Here is an 8515-nt window from a genome sequence, read left to right on the forward strand (position 1 = left end):
AATTGCCCATATTTCTGATGGCTTGTCTTTTGTCCAATTACTCTGTGATGTTTGTTAACATACAGTCAGTTTTTATTTTTACATAATTGAAAATCTTAGTCACTCTTTTTACAGTTCCTGAATTTTAGGTCCTATTTTTTTTTTCTTTTTTTTTGGAGAGATTTTCACTGTAGGGCGCGTGCACTCGCCAGACAGACAGAGAGAGACATAGAGACAGAAAGCGAGAAATCACCCCCCAGGGGGGATGGTCACGCTGCAATCCCTTCTCCATTCTCCTCTCGGGATCTTGGGCACGCACGCACACGCGCCCGGCGTGAGTTTTAAGCCACCGGGTCCGGGACACGAACCGCGGTCGACTACGTGGGAGTCCAACGACATAGCCATTACGCTAACTGCTGGTTCCCGAATTTTAGGTCCTATTTTGAATGGTATTATTTACTTTTGAAATATTCTTCCAATTTTTAAAAATTAAGATAATAGTAAATTTATGTATACTTACAGTACATAATTAAGAAAGATCCTTTTTATATATTTTCCAATATTCCCCAATGGTAACATTTTGCAAAAGTCGTACTGTAAGATGGCTTCCACGATATTGATACCCATGAAACCTATTTAGATTTTCCTAGTTTTACTTGTACTTGTGTGTGTGCATGTATGTGCTTATATTAAGTTCTATACAATTTTATTACCTTTATTCTTTTACTTATTCATCACCAAAGTCAAAATACTGAACAGTTGTATCATGGTATAAGTTTCTTATGCTGTCCTTTTCTTTCTAAAATTTTTATTATCATAAAATACATATGGTATAAAATTTACCATTTTAGTCATTTTAAATGTATATTTCCATGGTATTTATTACATTAAACCTGTATAATAACCACTCATCTATCTCCAGAACTCTATTCATTTTTCAAATTTAAAACTATACCTATTAAACATAGCATCCTATTCCCCCACAACCCAGTCCATGGAAACCACTATTCTACTTTCTGTCTTTATAATTTTGTCTACTCAGGGTACTACATCAATGTAATCACATAGCCTTCATCTTTTTGTGACTGGCTTATTTCACTTAGCATAGTGGCCTCAAGTTTCGTCCATGTGGTAGCATATAATAAAACTCCCTTCATTTTATCATGAACTGATGAGGAAGAACTTATTTTCTGCCATTTTTCTATTTGTTTTCTATATGCCTTATCATTTGTTTGTCCTCATTTTTGGCATTATTATTTTTGGTGTGTTTAGTTGACTACTTAATAATGAAATCTTTATATTCCTTTCTGTGTTTCACTTTTATTTTGGTACACATTCTGCATCCATTTTCATCGTATTTACCATGATCATTACATTTACTATCCTGAAATTATATACTCTAGTGTGAATTTATTCTAGTGTTACTGTGGTTACATACCAAAAAAACCTTTTTTTTTAACTTCTCTGTCCTCATTCTCTTCATTTGTTGATGTCACAAAATTGCATCTTTATAGATTTTTATGTCCAAAACAGCAAAATCATTTTTAAAAAAATGCATTAGACTTTTAATTACATAGGAAGCAAAATGTGGTCTTATAAACCAAACCATGCTATGCCACCATGGCTGGCAAAGTTTTTCTTTAAGCACTGAAATGAGAAAAGCATTCCCACTGTACTGCTTTCATCCAACCTGATACTGGAAGTTCTAGCCAGAGTACTTAAACAAGAAAAATGAATAGAGGGCATCCAAATTGAACAGGAGGAAATCGATCTTTTCCCTTTTGCAGGTGACATGACCTTATATATAGAAAACCCTAAAAATTCTACCAAAAAACCCTTATAACTAATAAATGAATTCAGTAAATTTGCTGGATGGCAAATCAACACACAAAAGAAATAGCATTTTTATACACAAATAATACAATAGGTGTAAAATAAATGTAAAAAGTAGTCTCATGTATAATAGCCATGAAGAAAATAAAATACCTAGGAATAAATTTAAACAAAGAAGTGGAAGGTCTCTATAATGATACTATAAAATATTGATGAAAGGAATTGAAGATACAAAATGGAAAAAAAAAAAACCTATGTTCACAGATTAGAAGAATAAATATTGTTAAAATATTTACACATCCAAAAGTGATCTGTAGGTGTGATGCAATGCCTTTCTATGTGTCAATGACATTCTTTACAGAAATATTTTTAAAAATTTTAAATTTGGATGGAATCATAAAATACCTCCCCCCATATAAAAAAACAATCCTTAGAAAAAAGAATGGAGGCCCAGTTGGTGGTGTGGTGGTTGAGTAGCAGGAAACCACATGACTTCAGTTAAAGGGGGATAGACTTCCAATAATGGTTTTCTCCCTCTTTTTTGCATCTCTGTGATTATCAGAATCAACAATTAGTATTCAGAGCACAGATTCTGGTATTTAGAGAATAGGATATGCCTATCTCATACTAATTGTGTTAGGAGCAGGTACATAGCTCCCTATCATGGAAGAGGGATCAATTTTTGCTACTGTGCTAGGAGTAGAAACTTACTACAATTTACATGCAAGTATTCCCCTGGAATTCACAAGCTTTAAGTAGACTCCAGACTTTGAAAATAGTTGTATCAGACAGATTTTGCCATTGCAATTGTTATCTATGTGGGAAGACAGACTCCCTGTGCTTCTAACTTGCCTTCTTTCCAGAATCTTCTCCAAATAGATCATTTGTTCTTTATATAATAATCTGTGACGGGCATAACAAAGCTTTAGAAACAACATCTAAAATTAGTTACATATGAATCACTGGTTAGTTAATAAAAAAAGAGACTTTGGATTGAAAATGTATTTGAATGTGACAGCATAACTAAGCATTAAAATGAGTGGCAGGGTCAGCTTATAGTATAGTAGGTAAAGTGGCAGAATCTCATATGGCTGACCAAAGTTTGAGTACTGAACCTGGTGACTTTAGAAACATGCCAGGTGCCTGTGTATGAATGTCCCAAATCCTGAAAATGAAGGAGAAATTGAGGAAAAGGGATTTTAGCAAAACCATTCCCCATGATGGTGCTTTCTCATCTTTCTTCTCTTTGTCTCTCTCTTTGGTGAGCATATGTGTTCTCTGGCAATTTTCTTTTAAATGAGTGATAAAGTACATTGAATTACATTTTATACCTTGAACAATTTTAGCTTTTAGTTCCTTGGAATTGTATTCCTAAGAAAAAACCAAAGCAATAAATCATCCAATGTCTTATGCACAGAAATGATATTTTTTAAAGTTTTATTTAATGAGATTTTGTACTTCCAATTGAATCTCTTCTATTGGTTCACTTCATGTTGTTTCTACCATGAAAAAATTCTGCCTCTGCAAGTTTCAAAACCAATTGCATAGTTAATTTATTTTTTTCCTCATAGCCCATTTAACAAATATTTATTGAATATTTTCTGAATGGTCAGGTGATATCCTAAGTTCTAGAGATTAAGAAAAGAAGATTAATGGGAAATAGTCTTTCTCAAAGATCCTACACTCTTTTTTTGGAGAGATTTTTTTGCTATAGGGCTTATGCACTTGCCCGACAGACAGAGAGAGAGAGAGACAGAAAGCGAGAAGTTACTCCCCAGGGGGGATAGCCACGCCGCAATCCCTTCTTCTCCATTCTTCTCTCAGGATCTTGGGCACGCACGCACAGGCGCCTGGCGTGAGTCTAAGCCACCAGGTCGGACGCAAACCGCGGTTGACTATATCTGAGTCCAGCATCATAGCCATTACACTAACTGGTCCCATCCTACACTCCTTTTGAGCACTGACAAATGTAAAAAATTGTACATATTATATTATATATAACTGATATATGTTCAAACCACATTTTAAAAATTTTTTGATATAGACTGCTAGACATTACAATAACAATTTGTACAAGATACAAATGTAGAAAAGAAGAGGTTTTCGCTATAGGGTGCGTGCGCTCACCCCACAGACAGAGTGAGAAAGACAGAAAGTGAGAAATCACCCCCCGGGGGGATGGTCACGCCGCAATCCCTTCTCCTCCATTCTCCTCTCAGGATCTTGGGCACACACGCACACGCGCCCGGCGTGAGTTTTAAACCACCGGGTCCGGGACGCGAACCTCAGTCGACTACGTGGAAGTCCAGCGACATAGCCATTACGCTAACTGCTGGTTCCCACAAGACTTGAGTTTTTGAAAATAGTAGGTACTCATGTAGTGAATAATAATAAAGGATATTTTAACACATAAATATGCATGAACTTATGAGACAATTAGTACATCCAGCTAAGGACTAGTCATTTCATGTTGCTTAAGCATGATTTCTGAAGAGCAGAAAACAGCAAGAGATACAGAAAGGAGTAAACTTAATAAGTCAATGCAGTAATCAATGCAAAAAAAAACATAGATAGGCAGATGTAAGTTAGTGGCAGAGACTGGGAGAGGGGAAAAATAGATTTAAGGGATACTTAGGAAGCAGAAATCTTTTGGACATGTTGACCATTAGGATGTAGGAAATATTTTATAATTTCCAGTGACTTATTGATCCTCAAATAAATGGGATGGCAGATATAATTATGACAAAAAATCCCTTAAGTTTATATTTGCTGGTCATTACATTTATATGGTTGTCATGTAAATGCTAGATTGTTAAATAAGTTTTTCACTTTTCAGCTAGATATTTTATTTTATTTTTATTTTAAATTTTCTTTTTTTGGGTAGAGGGTTTTGCTCTAGGGCATGTGTGCTCACCAGAAAGACAGAGAAAGAGAGACAGAAGGCGAGAAATCACCCCCAAAGGGGATGGCCACGCCACAATCCCTTCTTCTCCATCCTCCTCTTGGGATCCTGGGTACGCATGCACATACACCTGTATGAGTTTAACTGCCAGGTCTGGGACTCAAACTGCTGTCGACTATGTGGGAGTCCAGTGACATAACCATTATACCATCTGGTGGTTCCTAGATATTTTATTGATAAGTAGACAGAAATCACGATTATAAAGTGATTTAAAAATAAAACAAGTTATATTAAATTTAATCAGCATAGATTTTATTTAAATTCTAAAGTCAGGTAAATGACATAGGGCAAGATTTTTAAGATTTGTAAACTTTCTAAATTCTTCTATTTTGAGAACATTCTTCAAAAATGCTCATCAAACCTCTCTGATTTTAGTTAATAAATACAAAAAAGTAAAATGGCAATTCCGTGCTAGTAGAGTACAGAATATTTTAATATCTTAGCCCCTTTTCTCATTCAAATAAAACCACAGCAACTTTTCTTTCTTTGATGTATGCATCTTTTAAAATATCTCCATCTGTATCCCCTTATCACTATAACTAATTAAAAGTTTTGTTTTCTTACATGTTATAAATGCAGATGTAATGTCCTGGTTACTAAAAAGGGATGAGGTAATGCAATCCTCATTTGATTACAGACTTACTGTAATTAGCAACAGCAACTCTTGTTCTTGAGAAAAAATGGAAATGTCATAATTTACAAAAACCTATTTCAAAGCATTTTATTCACCGTCATTTTTGCTGAAAATAGTCCTAATATTTATTGTGTTACTAAAAAATATAAAGGAGCAACTAGACATGGTTCAGGTATACAATACAGTGCTCTGCAAAGCAGTCCAACATAAGAAGGTTCCTGGTTCAACTCCAGAGACTTCTCTGAGTGTGCTGGCATGTTCTTGCCCATGATCTGGGTCTGGCTACAGGCAGGGAATGGATCCTGGCATTAAGACTCTGTGGGAGATACTCATTCTGCTTGTTCTGTCTCTCTCACTCATGGAATAAATAAATGAATGAATTATATAAAAAAAGAAGTTATTGAGTAATGCAAGAACTATCAATGAGAAGAAATTAACTTTATTTAGCTTCTTTCTGAAATACAATCAAGGGACCAGCAGGTGGTGGTGTGGCAGTTAAAGCACTGAATCCCTCATGGCTGACTGCATGGTTTAAGTCTCAAATCCAATGGCTTGGAAATCACTCCAGGCACATCTATGTGCCCAAAATCCTGAGCAGAGACTAAAGGAGAAGGGACTGCATCATGACCATCCCCCCTGTGGGGGAGATTTCTCACTTTCTCTGTCTCTCTCTCTCTCTGGTGAGTGTATGCATCTACAGCAAAACCTTTAAAAAAAATAAAAATAAATAAATAAATGAAATGCAACCAATATCCAGTAATTTTTGTTGACCGTAGAATTTATTCTGTTGATATAAGTGTGTGTGTGTGTATGTGTATGTGTGTATGTGTGTATATAAATATACATAAAAGGGTAGAGCATCAAAGAAGTAATAAGTGAAGATAAAATAAAAACATTTTATTTTTCTTATTCTAAATTTATGTAACACATAGTAATTCACTTAATATAATAGCAACAATATATTCAATATATTCAATAATGTGTGCATATTTATGTATATGTATGTGTAAGATCTTCAAAGAGTTCAGAAAATGCATATTATGAAAAAGCTATTAATGGATTTCAAAAATTTTTTTCATACCAAAATAAACTTTCACTTTAACTCAATTTTTCACAAACCATTTGAAGTCCCTATGTATTGTATATCTGTGTGTGTGTGTGTGTGTGTGTGTGTGTGTGTATGTAACTGTTTAAGTATAATTCAAATTTATTACGCCAATGACATAAAGGTTGGGTAGAAGAAATTAGGGTTATTTTGTCATTATAAGGCACTTTACTCACAAATTGATACAGTGCTATTTAAAAGTGGACTTAGGTTAGTCATAAATATTTATTGCAAATTCTAGGAAACCTATAAAAAAGTAAAAAACGAAAGATAGCTGATATATTCTGAAAGGAGAGGAAATGAAATCATGTAAACTGCTCAATTAAAGCCATAAAGGACAGAAAAAGACAAGAAACAAAACTAGGAACAAACAGCAAGGTAAAGAAATTTAAAAACTGATATGATAAAAATTAATCAGCTATATGAAAAAAAAGTGGCGAGAGGTTCGTATTGGGCAGGAGGTGAGCAGTCTGTAGCATGGGTGAAAACGCCTCGTGTAAAAGTAGCTAGAGCTGGAAGACAGGGCCCTTCAAGGAGATGTCTTGCAGAACGGTTTGCAGCTGGGGAGATAACTAATATCAAAAAGAATGGAAACTTGGATTACCTATTGGCCAAGGTAACTTTAGTTATGTTTATCTTGCTGATAAGAATTCTTCAAAATCGGTCAGCAATGACACACTCTGTGTTGTTAATAAGGAACGCAGTGACAGTGTATCCCTTTTACTTAATTAAAGTTCTACCAATGAGCTGCTAAACCAGAACAAATTCAAAAATGGATTCGTGTTCATAAATTGAAGTTCTTAGGTGTTCCTAAGTATTGGGGGTCTGGTATGCATGATAAAAATGGAATAAGTTACAGGTTTATGATAATAGATTGTTTTGGGAGTGACCTTCAGAAAATACATGAAGCAAATGCCAGAAGGTCTTCTCAGAAAGCTGTCTTGAAGCTAAGCCTAAAAATTCTGGATATTCTGGAATACAGTTATGAACATAAGAAGGTACATGGAGATATCAAAGCCTCAAATCTGCTCCTGAGCTACAAAAATCCTGTCCAGGTTTACTTGGTAGATTATGACCTCGCTTAGCAGTATTGCCCAGAAGGAGGTCATAAAGAGTACAAAGAGGACCCCAAAAGATGTCACGACTACACTATTGAATTGACAGGCATTGATGTGCACAATGGCGTGGCCCTGTCAAGATGTGGTGATTTTGATTTGGAAATACTTGGTTATTGCATGGTCTACTAGCTCAGTGGCCATCTTCCTTGGGAAATTAATTGAAAAGATCCTAACAATGTTAGAGATTGCAAACTTAGATACAGATAAAAGATTGCAGCTTCAATGGACAGATGCTTCCCTGAGAAAAACAAGCCAGGTGAAATTGCTAATACATGGAAACAGTGAAGTTATTGGACTATACTGAAAAACCTCCTCATCCAAATTTACAAGATATTCTTTTGCAAGAACTAAAAGCTATGGGAAGTTGGGATGATGGCAAACTGAACCTCAGCGTTGTGGAGAATGGAGGCTTGAAAGCAAAAACTAACAAGGAAGAGAAAGAAGGGAATTGAAGAAAACACAGAATCTAGTGTTGAAGATAAAGAATGTTCAAACTCTCAGACAGAGGAGGCCACACAGACCCGTTCAAGAACCAGAAAGAAAGTCCAGAAGTAAATCAAATGCCATGAACCAATTTTTCTTTTTTTCCCTTTCATTGGACTTTTGTATTGTGTTTTGTTTTTGTGAGTCTTCTGCAGTTGGGAGCAGTAATTAAATATTTATGTCTTTGGAAAACAAATTAAAAAAAATAAATACTTTGTACAATTTATTAAAGGTTAATGTATGAAATTCCCAAATCTTCAAGTTATACTCTTTAAGCTTTCTCAATGCTGTATTTTTTTTTTTAATTTTTTTTGGGAGAGATTTTTGCTTTAGGGTGCATGCGCTCGCCAGACAGACAGAGAGAGAGACATTAGAGACAGAAAGCGAGAAGTCACCCCCCA

The 8515-nt window shown here is 35.1% G+C and overlaps 1 pseudogene; it reads left to right on the top strand.

Annotated features, from left to right (window-relative positions):
- Positions 1 to 5571: 5571 nt before the first annotated feature.
- On the top strand, positions 5572 to 8186 carry LOC102502844 (serine/threonine-protein kinase VRK1 pseudogene; annotated as a pseudogene).
- The last annotated feature ends 329 nt before the right edge of the window (positions 8187 to 8515 follow it).

Source organism: Tupaia chinensis, unplaced genomic scaffold (genome assembly GCF_000334495.1).
Source record: "Tupaia chinensis unplaced genomic scaffold, TupChi_1.0 Scaffold000002_1, whole genome shotgun sequence".
Taxonomy (NCBI): Eukaryota; Metazoa; Chordata; class Mammalia; order Scandentia; family Tupaiidae; genus Tupaia; species Tupaia belangeri.